This window comes from Furipterus horrens, unplaced genomic scaffold (genome assembly GCF_987537825.1).
Source record: "Furipterus horrens unplaced genomic scaffold, mFurHor1.1.pri manual_scaffold_5, whole genome shotgun sequence".
NCBI classification, from domain to species: Eukaryota; Metazoa; Chordata; class Mammalia; order Chiroptera; family Furipteridae; genus Furipterus; species Furipterus horrens.
In genome coordinates, this window is record NW_028327175.1 from 49,862,793 (window position 1) to 49,882,226 (window position 19,434).

Consider the following 19,434-nt stretch of genomic DNA (forward strand, 5'->3'; position numbering starts at 1 on the left):
TGGAGTCTGAGACCAGCAGACCAGTTGCTGTGTCCACTAGTTGCCTTTGCTCTGATTGTCCTCAAATGTCTACCCTGGTCACAAGGGACCCACACTGGACAGTGTCCCTGGATCAAAGCCAATGCTCAGAAACAGCTATATCACACACACACACACACACTCTGATATACGAATCCGACTGCTAAAGCACTAGCAGTCCCATCTTTAGAACACTAAACATTTCACTGTATGAAAGAAGAGCACCATGTTAGTTCAAAACACAAACTCCACAAGCTCTAAGAAAATTCAGGTACTACATCACTTCTTGGCTTTTCTAATTAGGATGATGTAGGGCAGTGCAAACCAACTAGAGAGCTGTATGAGGTATGCCTGAATGCACATCTGTGTGGGAGACCCCCTGGGTGGAGGGGGACCAGCTCAGTAACTTGACGGCTTGACCTACACCATTTGTGCCAGCCTGATTAGAACTGTATCCTACAGTGGGAGGCACTCTGAGAATCAGATCTCTCCTAGAAGCTCAATGAGCTGCTGACTTTTTATGTGGTAAGCACTCCCCGTGTGTTCGGCAGCGTGAAGACCAGACACACACCACCACCTTGCATTCAGTTCTGCACTGATGGTGCAACACAAAACAGTCAGTAATACCTCAAATTCCAAAACCTACTAAAAAGCTAAAACACACTTAGATTTTAACATCTGGACTTTTAAACTGCAATTTATTTTCTTAGTTCATTTTTCAAGTATGACAGACGAACTGATTCCATGGAGACTGGAAATTCCTGGGGAAGAATATGAATAGGGTCAGCTGAGAGTCAAATTTCTTGGCCTGCCCTGTCTTTCGCTAAACTCTCCTCCAGGCAGCTGCATGACCGGGCTCTGTACCAGGGCGAAGAGACCGTGGTTACGTCACTGCTTCTGCGTGGGACCTGTTGGCTGGACCTTTACTACGCTGTGGAAAGCACATGCAAAACCAAAAGATAAGTTCTTTCTCTTTGTTTTAGGGCTGCACACACCAAAAACAAAGCAACTGGAGAGGCTGAATAATGAGCAGTGTCAAAACGGGACAAGGAAGTAAGAGCAAAAACTCAAGACCATGCTCTCTTAGGTGAACATGGTCTTTGGTTAGATTTAAGTACGGCCCCTCCCCCAGCTTCCACGAGCTGTCACCCACCAGTTTCTGAAAGGACCAGGCCCCATTCTAGGTCCAACATGCAGGTGAAATGCCACACTGGGTATTGCTACTTCCAACCCATAGGATAAAGTAAAATGGGGTCAAGCCAATCAGCTCGCCTCTCAAAGAACCCAATGTACTATGAAGTATGAGGAAAAGAGAAATGTACTGATTTAAAAGGTTTTTGTTTAAATTATTTAAACCTAAACTGTGTTTTAAAACACACGTTCAAGCCACTCGGAAATAGTTTTATTTCCTCTGGGTTGTTAACTGGGAAAGTCTACTGCTTGCTTCCTTACTGCCCACACCTGTAGATCCATGTTCAACCCTAGGGCAGACCAGGGCTCCCAGTCTAGCTGACAATTATCTCTCCCAAGGCAGCCAGGAGGGCTGGTGGCTCAGGGCTGCAGGCTGTCATGTAACGCATTACTGCTCCATGACCTCGTATCACTTACTACTCAAAGGAAGACTCTGACGCAATAACTCCTGACTTTCCCTGTGCAATAGGGGTAAGAATCGAGACTCCTATTGACTCAATACAGGGGTGGGCAAAAACAGGTGTACGGTTGTTCATATGGAAACAGACATGCAGGCTATGATCATTACAATAGCTTTATTAACTCTGTGTTTCACTTACTCACAACTGTATACCTCCTTTTGACCACCCTTGTATATTATGAAAAATTCTCAATTATGCATGGTAATAGGATCAAACATACATGTAATTAATCCAAAAAGGCACCCCACAAATCATTTCATTGGTTTAGGAATATATTATGATTATGTGTGTGTGTGTGTGTGTGTGTGCCATAGTTCAGTTTACTAGGACATTTTCTCCCTCACACTAACATTCAAGCATTTATTGAAAGTCTGTTCCATGCCAGCATCCATGGCAGGTGGGAGATGATAGCCAAAAAACCACCCTCACAGACTAGAGTAAAAAGGATGAGCGCACACAAGTAAAGCGCACCATGGCAAGTGCAGCATGCTGTGTGAGCAGAGAAGCAGACAGTTTTATCAATAACAAGTGAAATTTGGGTAGGGCCTTAAATGAGGAAGAGGGATTCTGAAGTGCTGACTCAAATGTTGGGGAGAAGGGTGCCCCACACAAAGGGAGAGCATCAGGTGACTGAATGCCAGCAGTGCCCAGGAGAAAACCAGCCAGGTAAACGTCTTCCCCCGTCACTCTGCACAGGGGCAGAGCACCTTCTGACACCTTCCGGAGAAGGGACGTCGCCCTCCATTGAAGGACTTCTCTTTACATCCGTGAGAACTTTAGATGGTTGTCAGGGTGTGTCGTCATGGCTAGAGTTTTCCCACAACCAGCCTGAGTGAGGAGGTCCAGGAACCAACCCCTTACCTGTACGATGAGAAGGAGCACCTTAACAAGAGGCAAAGCCACAGGTCAGCTGTGAGCTCAAAGGACTGCTTCCCAGTTTACCTGAAAAACAACAGGAAAGAGCTGTTTTTGTTAGCTTGCAACAGCCAGTCTTTTAACAGCCGCAGCAGAAACCTGCAGACCATGCCTCAGGCTCCTGGGTCTCAGGGCAGAAAACCTGGCCAGGTTCACTTGGCCAAGGGATTCCGTCAGTAACCTGGATAGGAATTCTAGTGTTATAACTTAGGGAAGGGTGATTAAGCCAGGTCCTTAACCCACCTGTGCCTCAGTTTCCTCCCCTGCAATAGCTGCCTCACAGAATGATGAACAAAGCCTTCTGTATGACAGAAACCATGCAAGCCAGCAGTCTCATGAATGTGACAAGCTCCCTGCTCTCAGGGAGCTGACCGTCCACAAAGACACAAAAGTGAACGGGTGTGAATCATGACCTTGATGTATCTGGTAGAAGCGAAAGTGGGGAAAATACAAGGTGACGAGGAGCCTTTGCAGAGGTACCTGCTAATCCTAGAGAAGTCAAAGGGAGCTGAAAACTCCTGGCAAATGTAAACACTTTTTTATGGATATGAGAGAGAAAACACGCACTAAATCACACTTCCTGAGAGCCATGGGGTTTCAGAAGAGTCAAGTCCTCATCTTCAAAAATGACTTGGGAAAAGACTCTCTCCATGGAGGAGGGAAAGCTTCTGCTGCTGGCCAAGTTCACCTCTTAAGCAGGTACAGAAACAGGATCATTTCCTGAGCTTCTCTCTCCAAATTAAATAGGCTAGCCCTGACCAGTGTGGGTCAGTTGGTTGGGTATCGTCCTGCAAAGGGAAGGGTTGCTGATTTGATTCCTGGTCATGGCACATGCTTGGGTTGCAGGTTTGGTCCCCAATTGGGGCATGTTCGAGAGGCGACTGATCATTGTTCTCTCTCACATTGATATTTCCCTCCGTCTATCTCCTCCCTTCTCCTCACTCTAAAAATAAATATTTTTTAAAATTAAATAGACAAAAAAAAAAAAAAGAGCAAAAATAATCTCAAGTACAATTATGGTATTCAACCTTAATTTTCATATAAAAATCATTTGGCTTTTTATTTAACCTGCAAGTATATGTGAAATGACCATATTAGATAGAAGTATGCCAGATGCATCATCAAGGATATTAAAGTCCCTATCACACACACAGACACACACACACACACAAAGTGAATGAGAATCAGTTCTGCCTAATGCCCTCCCAGGTATCCTGGGCTTTACATGAGCTGCCCTAGACATCTGGTGTCTCCAGTGGCCCTCAGTGACACTGTACCCAGCCCTGCCCTCCTTGAACTATGCCCACACTTCACCTATCAGTCACACCCTTAGCGAGCTAATCTTGAGAAGCACTTTATGAAATTATGCCTGTTAAGGTATAACTAACTAATATATTACCTGTCCTATGTATGCTTACATGTTGACTAAGAGAAACATTTCACCCAAATTCCTCTAATGGTAGAATTTTAGGCACAACAGTCAGTGAGCTCCATGTTTTGGGTAAGAAACTCTTTCTACAACCCTCCCATCCCATCACACTGACCATTTCCCACTGCATCTGTTTCATAAGCTGACTCTGCCCCTACAGTAGAGCTCAGATGGATCCTGCATTTGTTAAAACGAAGGTTAAGTTTGATACAATGATGTAGAAAGTTGGACTCCTCGATCTGTCGATTCACGTAGATCGGAACCAAACCGTCTGTGGAGGGTGAGGGACCCTTTATCCATTTCTGGTCAGCATTTACTTAGGAAAGGGACATGCATGTTATCCCCAGTGTCTGAACCAAAGTAGGGGACAAAGTGGGAAAAGTTGGCCTCAAGACATTCCTCAGACCTTTGCACGGACCCAAAGCCTACAGCCCATTTTTTTCCAGGAATGCCCCAAAGCACTTAATAATCAGTGTCTGTAAAACCTTCCTAAAAATAACAGCTTCAGAACTGACCTCTTGCACTGCTGACAAAGGACTCTCAGATTTGGCCCCATCCAAGCAAGATAACAGCTTCTCTGTAAGAATACAAGCATGTGTCAAGATAAAAACGGAAGTGGAGCCAATGGGATGGAGGCCAGCCTTCATCACCAAGTATCCAAGAGGCCAAGAAAAGAACCAGGAAGGGCGCCCCTCAGACACTGCTGGTATCACAGGCTTAGAGAGATGTGTTTCTAAATCCATGTTTCTCTAAGCTGGGGTTTCTAGAACCTGCCTGATAAGAACCATCTAGATACTTTGTTTAAAAAATACAGACTCCCAGGGCCATTCAAGGCCTGTAAAGTCAAAACTGCAGGGGTGGGATCTGAGAATGTATATATCTAGCCAGCACCCCAGCAGAGCCTAAGGCAAGTTTTAGACACAATGCTCAGAATGAAACAATAGGTAACTTTTTAAAACTTTGTAATCACAGAACTTCAAAGCGCTAGGGTGTATGAGAAAATGCAGGCTTAATTGGAGGAAGTTAGAGCCTTCTTTATCTATTTAAAATTATGGAATATAATCAACATGTAATGAGAAAATTAATGTAACTAAAAGTTAGCAAAACAAAACCTCTCCCTTTAACTATATCCTGCCCGGAAGACCCTCCACCGCTTCCCTCCCTGCGTGGCTACTTCTGAGAGCTGGTCCAGGCCCAAATGGAAGGCACAGGACTGAGAGCCTACAGGCTCATCCCAGCAGAGACCAGCCCTCAGTAGCAGGCAATCACTTCTCTGTCAGACCCCACAGGCACCTTCCTGATACCAGCTTTTTCAGCTTCCCGCCTCCAGGAGACTATTCCACAGTGTAATTCACATCCCAGCTTTATGTGAAGCCTTGCTACCCACGCGGAGGACAGACCAGGCAGCATGAACGTCAGGGGCAGCTTGGTAGAAATTCAGAATCCCAGACTTCACCCTGGCTTGCTGAATCAGTCTGCACTTTTAAAAGATTCCAGGTAATTCTTCTGCACATTCAAGTTTGAGGAGCCCCGCTTTAAAGCATGAGGAGTGCCAATGTGAGACTTTACCCCCGCCTGTGGGACGCCCCCGTCATTCGCCCACCCACGTATGCTCCAGACTCTAAGAGACCTTCCCTCACACTCTGTGCTCATCTCTTGTCAGTTTTGGTCTGTCTTGAGGCGAAATCATCATCAGCAGAACCCAGTGACTATCCGAAGCCCAACTCTTAGGCAGTTGAAAGGAGACTGTAAGTACTGACCATTTCTTACATTCTCATCTGGGTCTTACATGTGCCTCCCTTAGAAGGCAGGAGTATGGCCCCACGACCATAGATCAGCAGTGACAATCCAAAGTCAAACAATACCATGGAATGCTGGCTCTCTTGGCTCCAGCACAATGTTAATGAGGTCAAGGTCACAGGTATGATTAGCTTCCTCTGTATCTTGGCACAGACCCCAACCCTCTGCCTTGAGGCCAGCCGCCTACAAAGGCTCGTGCACCCTTGGTTACTAGGAAGACTCAGAGAATGACAAGGGGAGGCTGAACAGAGAAGCAGCGGCAAAGGACTCCAAGAACCTGAATGACTGATGAGCAGAAAGTATCAAGGAACAGCACGTAAACCAGAGGGATGGCTGACATGACAGATGACCGGGTCAGAATTCAATATTACCTGGACAGGCTGAACAACATGCCAGAATGAGGAAGCTGAAATTTCACAAGACAAAATGGGAAGTCCCATGGTCAAGATTTTAAAAATCAAACATCTAGTAGAGGAAATCTAACCTGATAGCAGTTCTTGTTTTAAAATGTTTAAAAAATTTTTTTAAAAATATGCAAGTTATGTTGACTGTGTAGTTCCTAAAAAAGCTAACATGTTCTTCGCATCCATGAATCTAGTTTCCAGACAATGGAGAGCAGTGGTCCCCTAATAACAGAGCTGGTCAGACTATCCTAAACAGTTGGCCAGCCACCTCTCCATGCAGGTGTATATATAGAACCTGTCACACCTTTTCATCACCACCAGCACTTGGGCTCTTGTTATTCAGTGTGGCCTCTACCAGGCTACAGTTCTTTTTGTTTGTGGATTACAGTTTAAACATTCCACACATCTGCTTAACTCCTCTTAATGCTGACCTTTTGATACTAATCAAGAAAAGAACTATATACCTAAGCACAAAGTGAAAAAAAAGCCCGTAAACAGACAAGACAACTTAAGCACACTCACTTACCAAAAAATGACCTACAGTCACCTGTTTCGGCCGGCACATTATGCTCCATATTACTGCAGGATTCCATGCAGAATCAGTAATTAGGCTGGTAAATTACAAGTTTCCGCTGCAAGGACTGAAAGGACTACTATAAGAATGAGCAAATGACAGAGTAAGTATCTGTTTAGACATACTTCTCTATGTACAATCATCTTCTAGGAATAGATAGCCAATTTAAAAAAATAGATGTGATTTTAGATTGTTTTTAAAGTTGTGAGCCATGTTTTACTTAAGTGTATACTTTATATAAAAATGGTAGTCATTTATTTTAAAAAGAAGACCACTTACTGGTAAGTTTATAATTTTCAGACTATCCAGTCTATTATTTTTAATTTCAGAAATTTTTATCCTTTTGTAAGGTATATAAATGTCTAATCACTATGTGGTATACCTGAAACTAATATAATATTATATGTCAACTACAATTAAAAATAAATTTAAAAGACTAATATGTCAACTGTAATTAAAAATAAATTTAAAAGACAAAAAAAAGAAACTTTGATCTCTATGGGCAAAAGAAAAAATTATTTTTAATTTTTAAGAGGTTAATTTGTCCTGAATAAGTGAGTGCCATGCACTGCTTACTGATGATTAAATGAGGCCACTGTCTACACGGTTATGGCCATCCTTAAATAACTGGCTAAATGCCTCAAAACTGGAAAACAACATGTGAAATTCAGCCCAACTGTAGCCTGCCCCAGAGAAAGGAAGCTTGAACTTCAGGTGCCCTTGACAACACAGCTCCATGTGGAAAGAAAATGCTGAACAATAGAAGCAGTGGAGGAAAAAGGGCCCCTCTAATTTTCCAGGCATGTAGAGAGGTTGCTGCTAACGGGGTATTTAAGATCGCACTGCTGGGTTGAGTTCTACGGAACATTGAAATAATTTTTTAAAAGAAAAAATAAAAATCTAACATGTCAGTATAGCACATATCTAATTCAGGACTTATCAAACAGATGTTTACACATTTAGATACAGAAATGAAACACATCTCAGATCACACAACGTTTATCAAAATGTACAAAGCACACCTACAATGAAGAGTGGGTTCTTCCCCATTGTTTGGAAGAAGCTGGCTCACTCTGGCTTTGGGTCCCAGCACCCAGTCCTGGTTCTAGTCCTCCAGCCTTCCAGAATTAGTAACTATATACAAAGAGAAATTTGAATTTCTTTTTTAAAGACAGAGACCTGTTATGTAATGGATGTACCACAGATATTAGAAGGTGTACAGTGTTGCGACCAAAACTGCGGAGTTTTGTACAAAAATAAATAATAATAATAACTGCTTTGTTCTGATTTTAAAAGTAACATGCTACTTACTGAAAATCTGAAAAAAAGTAAGAAAAAAGTCACCTGTAACCTCACTGGTCCAAAATAACCAGTTAAAATTTCCATCTACATTCTTCCAGTCTGTCTATGGCTACCAATGTTCCCTTCCATGGCACCCTACTTAGGCAGGCATGGGGAGGCATTACTGCTCATTACACAGACTGACAATGATGGATAATCCCCACTAGTCGTACCCTAAACCCACAGTAGTAAGGAATAATGGTCTGGTCATACTCAAATCAAATACTATGCCTGCAATTCAACAATCATTCATTGGGGTCTACTTTGCACTCTTTTATTTATCCCACAAATGAATGAAATTCAAATTAACAGCAATAGCCCCTGAGGGCCATATGGTAACTTTAAACAAAAAGGCGGAAAAGCCTCCTCCCTTGTGGACAGGAAAACAAGTTAGACCTCCTAGTACAAGTGCTCAAGGTTCCAGGTGAGAGCTCTTTTTCTGGTTTGCAGATAGCTGCCTTCCTGCAAAGTCTTCACATAGAGACCACGAGAAACCCAACCCCCTTCCCTAAGGTGGAGAAATTAATGTTGGGGAGAAAGGGTTGTTAAGAAGTTGTAGATAAAGACCTGGGAGCCACAAATACATGTGCGGGTGCCCACCAGCAATCCAGGGGTTCCTGCAAGTTGTACACTTTTAGGATCAGAACACAAACTGGGAGTGCTTTAAAAGGCCACACAGCCTAACTTGTAACAGCCTAACTTTACACATCAGCCTGGGTGCAAATTCTCACTGTATTACCCTTATGCAGCCAAAAGCTGGGCCACCTGGTTACCCCTTGTTGAACTATTCTCTGCACAAGAAAAGAACTGTTTTTACTGCCAATGTCACCTCAGTCAGTGCTGAATATTGTTTGTTACAAACCCAGTGAAACCCTCAATACTCTTCTTTCAAATACTACAACTGGGTACAGAGTTTAATGCCTATTAATTTAGAAACCATGTGAAGAGTTTTTAAACTTAGTTTAATTGCACTGTCCTAAATAGAACCTCAAAAGTTCACCCGAAACAAACACCTCAGAAACCTTATTTAATTTTGATTGAAATTTTTTAGAAGTGTTTATAATGCCACTTCAACTGTGGTATTCAGTCAAAATCAGAACAAACATATGAAGAAAAAGTCAAAATACACTGAGATTCTCTTTTCTTACCTGCCAAGTCCAGGGTCAAAGTTAGTTGTTTCTCTTGACCTAGCTGATGGCGATACAATTAAACTAAGAAAACATGCAGAAAACACACCTCATTAGCTGTGTTCAGTATTTGTAGATGCACACAAAACTAGTTTACATACACAGCAAGTGATGGTCATCCTACATTTTCTTAAACACAATATATACCTGTATATTTGTCAGCTCGGGCTGCTATAACAAAATACCAGAGACTGGTGACTTAAAAAACAGACATTTATTTTCCACTGTTCTGGAGACTGGAAGTCCAAGATCAAGGTGCTCTAATAACCAGTTCTGGGAGAGGGCCCTCTTTCTGGCTTGTAGAAAGCCAGCCACTTTCTCACAGTGGCAGAGAGGGTGCTCTGGTCTCGCTCTTCTTGTAAGGACACTAATCCTATCATAGATGCTTGACCCTCATGACCTCATCTAATCCTAATTATTTCCCAAAGGCCCTGCCTTCAAATACCATCACATTGAGGGCCTGGCTGGTGTGGCTCAGTGGGTTGAAGGGTACTCTCATAAACCAGGGGGTGGAGGGTGGAGAGTGGGGTTAGGTCAGGTCAGGTCAGGTCAGGTCGTGGGATCGAATCCTGGTCAGGGCACATGGCCAGGTTGCGGGTTTGATCCTAGGTTGGGGTGCATGCAAGAAGGCAGCTGATATTTTTCTCTCACACTGATGTTTTTCTCCCTCTCTCTCTCCATCCCTTCCTCTCTCTCTTAAAAGCAATGAAAAAATATCCTCAGGTAAGGATTAAAAAAAAACCCCATCACATCAGGCATTAGGACTTTAGTCAACACATACATTTTGGAAGAACACAAATATTCTGTTCATAAAATAAGTATGTGTGTTGGGAAGGGGGTTGGGGAGTATCAATTTTATCAGTTTACATCCTAGCTGTTAAATACATTCAGAACCATTCCATACACATTCCTTGTAACAATCTCAGTTCAAAAGAACATAAACAGATCTTACCAAGTCTACAAAACAACACCACTAAGAGTCTGGTCGTTTAAGGCCAAGGTCAGGGGCTTGATTATCCCCACTCAGGCCTGTCGAAAGGATGAAAGAGAAAAATTCAGTTGCAAGGACACAGATTACTCTCGCTCTGAGCAATGTTTAGTAAATCTTGACAGACCAGGCAACCACTTGCCTCTACTATACAAATAATTCTCTTTCATCCCTAGCCCCAGACTTCTCTTCCTGTTTGTGTATCCAACTCTGCTAGGCATCTCTCTGGAAGGTTCACAGTTAGTTCAGTTTTGGATTCAAGTGAACTCATTACTCCTCACCATCTCCCCAAACTGAGGCTCCCCAGAGCTGCTTACCTCAGTGAATGGCACCATGACCCACACCAGTCACCTTGGACTCACTCTGTCTATGCACCCACCCTTGAGCCAGAACCAAGGAAGTGTGGTGAGTCCTCCAGATCTGTACCCTCCCTCACCCCGCACCAAGTGTCCTGCATAGCCTCCCAGTTCACCTTCTGTCCACTACCCTGGCCACCTTGTCACCTAGCCCACCTCATGCCACCAAGTTCTTTCCAAAGAACAATATGATCATGCCACTCAGCTGTTGCAATTCTCCATCTTCCATACAGCTTTTGAAATCACATTCAGACTCCCCAGCTCAGCAACTGAGACCCTACAACCTATGGTACCTCCTTGTACAACTGAGCCTGCAGTCCAAGCAACTAGTGCCAGGGTCTGACCACCTTACACCTTTACAAGCCTTCCAGACTCCAAACATATGCATTATTATTGTATCATTTTTATTGTGACTTTAAAAAGTGAAAAACAGAAACAAAACCTTGAAGGTACAAGAGAAACCAAGTTTCCATTCTTTATTCTCTCAGTCAGGCCTTCTACAGCAAGGAAGTCAAGTATCTCAAATGCCAGAGCAGATTCTTCCCTGGGTTTTATAAGCTGAGTATAAGATCTGACCTTTGATGCCTTCTTTGCCTTTCTAAGGCTGAGAAGATTACTTCTGAGTAAAACTACTGTTTGTTTTCATGGCCTGTTGGCTGGTGCTTCTAGTCAGCCACTGCTCAAACTGGACACATACTTTTATCAAGCACAGAAAGAAATAGGTTCCCCTTTATCTCTTATCCCTATGAAGGACCCAGAGGACTGGCTGCTCCTGCCGCCACACCCGGCTAGGTCATTTCCCTCTGATCAGGCGGGCTTGTGGAAGAGAAGTATACCCCGCCCGCTGCTTTCCAGGTACAGGATCTTCTGATTCAAAAAGGGAGCTTCCAGGGGTGGTGAGGTCCTTTGCACACGGGGTTTGCTTCTTCAACTATTGACAGAGCGTGTGTGCTCTGTGAGAGGAGAGGTTTGCTCTTGGTTCTTGCTGTGTTACCTACCAGAAGCCAGAACAGAGCCTGGCCCACGGGAGAGGCTCCATGGTATTTGCTGAAGGACAGGATAAAAGAATGGATGGATGATTGAGCAAACAAACAGGCATTCCTCCCAAATTAGAAAGGCAATATACAGCCCAGTTCCCCAGCTCAAAACAGTTTGGCTAAGGATGCCTTTTGTTTACTCTGCTCTCAGGTACAGCCTTAGTAAAAACTGAGCAAGGTATCATTAACCTCAAGAGATAATTTAAAGTTGCTTTTTGGAATAAATTCTAGGGATAAGATATTTACTTACTACTTGTATCTTTTTAAGAGGACTAGGCATTGAATTAAAACATACCTTTTAGGATTCCCAAAAGACGTATTTACTATATCTACTAATGAAAATTGTTTTGGTTTTTTTTTTTTCTTTCCTCAAATACATTTGGGTGTTTACATTGGTGAGACCTGGACCTCAGAATTTGCCATTGCAAGAGGGCAGTGGAGCCTGGAATTGCAAACCACACCTGTGCTACGGTCCTCAGGTCCACACAGAGCCTGCATTACACACTCCCTGGAATCAGAGTCCAAAAGGAAGGAGCCTGCAAGTTCTAGGACAGTGGTTCTCAACCTTCCTAATGTCGCGACCCTTTAATACAGTTCCTCATGTTGTGGTGACCCCTAACCATTAAATTACTTTCGTTGCTACTTCATAACTGTAATTTTGCTACTGTTATGAATCGTAATGTAAATATCTGATATGCAGGATGTATTTTCATTGTTACAAATTGAACATAATTAAAGCATAGTGATTAATCACAAAAACAATATGTAATTTTATATGTGTTTTCCAATGGTCTTAGGTGACGCCTGTGAAAGGGTCGTTCGACTCCCAAAAGGGTCACAACCCACAGGTTGAGAACCGCTGTTCTAGGATAACCCTGGGGATGGACGGCCAGGGGCATGGGTACAGCCTCAACTCAGGGTCTGGCTTAAGCAGCAGCTGCTCACTCTAAAACCAGGTACCCTTGCATTCCACATCTTAGAATGGCATGGCTTTTTCCTGAGCGTTTGAAATACCTGACAACCTTTGTTAACATTTTCTGAGCACTTAGTCTGAGACACCACCCACGTCCTATACAAAAGTAATCACAATGAATCTTCAAGGTGATCCTTTGACGTGAACTCTTATCACTATCATTTTACAATGCAGAAGCCAAGGCTAAGAGAAATCCAACAACTTGTCCAAGGTTGAGATAGTGATGCCCTCGGGAACTCAACAGCCCCAGTCTGGGTCTCCTAATTTTGGTCTCCTACTTTGTTAATTCTCTGCAATTAAAAAGTTGAGAAGCTGTACATAAACACTGTTCATTAGAAAGAAATATGTACTTTTCCATATGTTATTTTTCTATCTTCTACTCCGGATTTTCCCTTCCTGCCCTGCCCAAACACGATAGGCAGGAATTTCTCTTGAGTTCATCAGTCTACACGTCTCTGTCAGCAGGCAGGTGCCATCAATTCTGAGCCCATTACACGGATGAACAGTATTCATTTTTCCAGCAGGCATCATTTTGCTCTCATCCACCAAGATTCCTGTTCCTTCCTATAGACAAATTATTGGTTCGTGTATTATGATTCAAATATACTCAGGGATTGTTTATTTGCAGTGCAATTATTCTTCCTAATTAAACCTCTCTGAAGACAAATTATTTCCCTCCCCACCCTCATCATCTCTAGCAACACATGCCTATAACATAGGGTTTTATCTGACATTACTTCAAACCCCTCAAATATTTCATCAGAATCAGATTTCTGACATAGATTAATAACAAGGCTATCACAGTATGACAGCAAAAAGAAATGAGAATCTTGGGCTTTATATCTTTTCCCTATCTTTAAAACATTCAGTCTCCCCAGCAGCATCTGTTTTCTATCTCTTAAGTTTGAAAAGGGAAAGTCGTTTTAAAAGAGGAACAGCAGGAAAGACCAGGAAAGGGCAATTTCAAAGAAATTAACATCTGATCCTCGCTTAAACCTGGCGTGGGTGAAGTGCAGTAAAGGTAACGTCCAGAAGATAAACGTCCCTTCAAACTCAGTTACTCAAGTTTAACTCCCAGCACCGGGCTCTAACAGCTCCCCCTCCCCCTCCCGCCCACACCTCTCCTCCCTCCGGTTCCACACACACTTGTCTATAGGGGCCGTTTTGCGATTTCAAACAGTTCGACTTTTACATGTGAGTCACTGATAGCAACCTACAGGCACGCACACAATCACAGTAGAAAAAACGGGAAATATAGGAAACGTCCGGTATGGGAGAGAGGATGGGGATGGGAGGTAAGACTTGGTCTTTACTACCCTTTTCTGCCATTGAAAGGATCGTGGACGCTCCCGAAATAAAGTTGAACGGTATTGTAGAAAACCCTTCTGCTTTTCTGAGTTCAAAAAATACTACACCGCTCAATGGAAGGGGGAAAAGCCTTTGTGCCTAAAAACATCCAGAAACACAACACTGTCTTCCCCAGTCCTTCGTCCCATCCGATGGACTCAACCCACCCTTTCCAAATGTGGTCTTCCCCACTAGACGCCCACCTCCTTCAGTCCGCACCCCAAATCACTGCGCTGCCCACAAAAATGCCGCCCAGATCTGAGAAGCAGCTGACGTCTGTGGCCGGCGTGACCCACACGCCACAGACCAGGCTCCCCGGGCGCGGCACCAGACGCGCCGAGCTGCGCCTAAGACCCGCGCGCAGCCGTGCCCGCGGTCCACGCTGGTCGCGCCAGCTTCCCGGGAAACCTCTGCTGCAGGCACAACTTCTTTCTACTCCTGCAGCCCGTGGCCGCGGCGGTGAGAGCAGAAGCAGCCGTTCCCTCCCATTCCCAGGGGCCAACACCGTCCCTCTGCAACTCCCCCGGCCCGGTCCTCTTCCCTCCGGTGGGCTCCGTGGACTCCGGAGCGGTGTTCCTGCGCCAGCCGCCGCGCACGCAGCCAGGTCTCAGCCGGCAGCGACGGTTCTGCCAGCACCCTCGCGGGGGTCCCCCACCCGCCCCACCTGGACGGAGATGCAGGCTCTCCCTCTGGCAGAGCGCGCGGGGTCCGGTGGCTCCAACTCACCCGGCCCAGGCTCGGAGTCTCCAAGCGCGCAGCCGTCCCCAAGCCGGGGCTTTCCGTTACGCCTCCTCGCAGCCACCTCTCTCTGGCTCTCTGGCCCCGCCGGCCGCTCCGGGAAGAAGGAGGAGGGAGGAAAGGGGAGGAGGCGGCGAGAGGAGGGGGCGAGGGAGGGGTGGGGAGAGGGTCCACGGGTGGGGGAGGAGGAGCAGGCGAGGCGAGAGCGCCGACCTGGGCCGCCGACGCGGCCAGGCTCACAGAAGGAGGAGGAAGAGGGGCGGGGGCAGAGAAAGAAAGAGGCCGCCGAGCCTCCCCGCCCAGGACCCGGCCCCGCGCCGCTGCCCAGTCACCATCGCCGCCTCCGTCCCGCTCTCTGGCCAGGCGTCCGGGGGAGGGGTCGGGGCCTGGGGCTCCCCCGGAGCGGGGCGGGGCGGTGGGCGGGCGAGGCCCGGCCCCCGGAGGGGAGTGTCCTGCGCGGCCCCGGAGGGTGTAGGCAAAAGGGGATCCCCGGGGGGAGGGGCGGAGGCCCGGGGGCCTGGGAGCCTGTCACTGCGCCAGCCCGGCATCGGCGCCTCCCGGAGTCCTGCGAAGGTTCCCCCGAGCCGCGCCGGGGACCTCCGGGGACAGTTTCGAGAAACAGTCTCAGGAGTGGCGAGAGTCGCACCGCCGGGCGGGGAAGGTGGGGAGCTGCGAAGTCGGTGTCGGGGTGAGAGGCCGGACTCCGGCGGAGAGCGGGCCCTGGAGCGCCCGGGGCAGTTCTCCAGGCCGGGGTCCTAGCGGGAAGAACGTGCGTCCCGGGGAATCCCAAATGGAAAGGTGGGGGGGGGGGGGGGTGCCTGGACCCCCATCCTCGCCTCCTTGTCCCGGAGAGGAGGCTCCAGGCGTAAGTTTCCTTGCCCTGTGAGGCTCTAGGTAAGGAAACTCAGGGAGGAGAGTCTCGAAGAACATTTGTAAGTAGATTCCTTGGGGTCCTGAAAACATGGCCCGCTACACTCAAATTACTGCTTCGGGGTGAATTTCTTAGGCGTTTTTGCCGACAATCTGAAAAGCATGCTTGCTGAGGGAGGAGCCTCACTAACTCCCCACCACCACCCTGAGAGCAAAGAGCACAGAGTTAAATGGCTACGAGTTAAGGTGACAATTTTCCTTGTAATTTAAATATCGGGACTAGGCTCTTAGCCAAGCAAACCCTTGTCTTTTTTCCCGGTCAGACTGCTCCCGTTCCCAAATTCTGGGCCTGTTGTCTGGGACACCTGTGTCCAGTCGCCTGAACTCAGACCTTAGCAGTCAATGGGAGGCCTTTCTCCTCTGTTGCCAATAGCCACTCCCATTGTTTCTTCTAAGCTCTTTCCAGTTGCCCGTGCTTTTCAAGACCACTGCCACCTTCCTGGTTCTGGGTATTCAGAGACTTCATGGCTTCAGTTGCCTCCTCCTTGGTTTCCTCTTTGCACTGGCATCCATCTGCACAAACCTACAGGTTAAGGGTTCTAGAACTCCGCTCAGGCAGACCACTTCCTGTCCTAGAAGCTCTTTGATACAGAATATTCTGAATTTCTTAAAAGCTTTTCTATTCAAAACCATCCACCTACTAGCTCCTGGGAGCCTGGTGCTCGCACCAGCGGGGTATCCTCCCCTCCCCCCAGAAGGTTCCATACTGTATCCATGTGGGAGTTTCTGACACTTTTGCTAGAACTGGAATGCTCTCTTCCAATGCTCTTTCATTTTCTCTCACAGCCAAATCCTGCTTATGTTCATTGAAAGTGAAGTCTGTAGGATGACATCCCTTTTATAAAAGGATGTGTGCCTTCTTTCCATTTTTGAAATCATACACTAGAAATAACAAGATTTATGGGGAAAATAGGGTTAGGAGCAAACCACTCAAAATCCATGTAACATTGCAACCAGAGCAATAACAAAAACAGCAACTGTTCCTGGGGGTGGTGAACACACAATACCATATACAGATGATGTATTTTAGAATTGTACACCTGAAACCTATATAGCTTTATTAACCAATGTCAATAAATTCAATATGAATTTAAAAATAGAAGTTTAAAACATTTTTTAAAAAAAGAGAGAGACCCCAGGGACACACTCATGCACAGAGGAGAAACCATGTGAGTGAGAAGGTGGCTATCTGTAAGCCAAGGAAAAAGGCCTGATATAAAAACCAAGCCTGCCAACACCTTGGTCTTGGACTTCCAGCCTCCAGAACTGTGAGAAAATGCATTTCGGTTGTTTAAGCCACCTGGTCTGGATATTTTGTTACAGCATCCCTAGCAGACTAATCCAAATAGGTACTTATTACAGGCCTAATGCACAAGTTACAGTGACAGCCTCCTCAACTGGGCTGAAATTATTTGAAAGCAGGACCTGAGTTTTATATTTCTTTGTATTCCCCTAGGTGCTCAGTGAAGTTTCCTTCACAGAGTAGGACCTCAGTACACACACACACACACACACACACACACACACACAAACCCAGCAACCTTTCCAAGAAAACATACCAGCAAGAGTTTATGAGCCATGTTAAGTTCCTAAGAAATATTACATAAAAAAATATAGGACTTTACCTTTATAAAAAGATGGAGGTAACTGATAAGGAGATTGGAAGGAGATTGTTTGAGGATGCAGAGTTAGGAAGATACGCACAAAGTATACAAATGAGAGATGAATTTACCCTCCCCAATAAACCCTTCCAAGTTAGAGCTCATGGCCAAATCAATCCAAGAAAGAAAGAGCACAGGGTGAGTGGACATCAGGCGTAGTACCGTGTGCTCTCCACAGCTCACATTCTGCTGTGTGTTTTGCTTGCAGCTGCTCTTGGTGGTGCAAAATCTGAGGTGCTGAGAACAACTGTGTGAACCAACACAACCACCTCAATTTATTAATATCCTTTCCCTACCTGTCAGTCATGAATGAGCTAATCTGCTACATATACTCTCATTACAGAAACATGCTGGTTACAGAGCAGACTGTACTTACTTCTATGCGCATAAAATAGACTGTACTTCATTCCATACATCTGCTGAGCACTTAACTCTGTCACGGGTAGTTCAGGCACTGGTGATGCATCAGTGAACAAAGAAGAATACAGAAATGTCTGCCCTTGTGGATGTGGATACTTGAACAGGGCATTACAGATGATCTGTATTGTTTGGTGGTGGTACATGTTTCTCATGTACGCAGCTTGAATTGATGCCTCGTCTACATTCTAATTTCCTTGAGGGCCAGAGTTGAGCCTGATGTTTTTGTATCTTTCACAACATCTGACAGTAAATACCTACTGGGGCATGTAAATTAGGGAATTTACACCCATTTATACCCTGTGCTATTGAATTCATGGAAGAACCACTTGGGAAATCTAAAACTAAAGCTTTCTCAGGTGCTTTCACCAGGGACCCACCAAGATGGGCTAGGTCCATACCAAGACCATGAAGAAGGTGGCCAGCGTCATCATGGAGAGGCACCACGTGCGCCTGGGTGATGACTTCCACTTCAAAAAGGAGATCACATTATCCCTAGCAAGCAGCTCTGAAATAAGCTCGGCAAGAAGCCAGGCGGCTACGTACACATCTGATGAGGCAGATTCAGAGATGCCCTGTGAGAGGTATTTCCATTAAGCTTCAGGAAGAGGAGAGACCAGAGACAATCATGTTCCTGAGGTTTCAGCCCTGGATCAGGAGATCACTGAAGTTGGTCCTGACACTAAGGAAATGCTAAAGCTCGTGGACTATAGCAGTCTGTCCAACCTGCAGGTCACTCAGCCTACGGTTGGGATGAATTTCAAAATGCCACGTGGAACTGTTTGAATCTTTCTACTGCACTGTAATATCAATAAACCATGGAAGGAAGGAAGGAAGAAAGGAAGGAAGCAAGGAAGGAAGAAAGATTTTTCTCACAACCATATTTGTTGCTATTTGGGCTAAAGTCAAAGCAAGTATCCCCAGATAGGAGCATTTGGATCCGAAGAATAGATAACTTAAACTTACTAGGTAGGAAGCAAGAAGTTAGAGATGGGAAAGGGAGGGAAAATAGAGATGGGGAGAGAGGCTAAAAGGTGTAGTTCAGGAAGAAAGTACCTGCTATGTTCCCTGGAAAGGCAGGCCTGGGAAATAAGGGTAATAACAAGAACCGTGGGATATTGTGAATGCTGCTTCAGCCACATTTTCAAGAAACACATACTGTGAGGTCTAAGTGAAGGATAAATTAAAGGGAGCCTGCCAAGTTTGGTCAAATGACAAGGAGGCCTTGTAAGAAAATAATTATGATAGGTCATAAGGTAAAATTACCCTGGGCCTGGCTAAAATGTGATTCTGGATTTACCTGTCCATGCAGATCATTCAGTCCTCTGAGCATTATGCCCTACCTGGTGTAACTTACATTAACAGGGCTACACAGTTTTCATGTGTGAACACTTTGTATCCTATTCTGTGTATGAATGTGCTTGGAATTTAAATACAATAAAATATGTATTTATAACAGACACATTTGATATATTTTCATGACTGTCAGCATACTGAAGATTAAATTTGCTTATTCGTTTTCACAAAAACCTAACTCTCAAATCTACTACTACCACCCCCATTTTTGAGAGATATTTCCTTATACAGTGATGAGAGAATTTCAGTGCTAGACACAAATTTGGAAATCAATGTCTTTTAAAAAATCATATAAAAATTACATGATTTAA

The 19,434-nt window shown here is 45.2% G+C and overlaps 1 long non-coding RNA gene and 1 pseudogene across 2 annotated transcripts in view; one reads left to right on the forward strand and one right to left on the reverse strand.

The window, feature by feature from the left end:
- Nucleotides 1-15,095, reverse strand: part of LOC150008581 (uncharacterized) — a 69,475-nt gene extending 54,380 nt beyond the window's left edge. Inside the window, exons 1-3 of one of the 2 annotated variants that reach the window (XR_016511326.1) lie at nucleotides 14,748-15,095; nucleotides 2,532-2,612; nucleotides 698-949 (exon numbers count right to left, since the gene is read on the reverse strand). This is a non-coding gene — a long non-coding RNA (uncharacterized LOC150008581). Of the gene's footprint in view, nucleotides 1-697; nucleotides 950-2,531; nucleotides 2,613-14,747 lie in introns of those variants that run through there. The other variant, XR_016511325.1, reaches the window with a different exon arrangement.
- Nucleotides 15,096-18,151: 3,056 nt separating this feature from the next.
- LOC150008582 (small ribosomal subunit protein eS17 pseudogene) lies at nucleotides 18,152-19,151 on the forward strand (annotated as a pseudogene).
- Nucleotides 19,152-19,434: the final 283 nt, after the last annotated feature.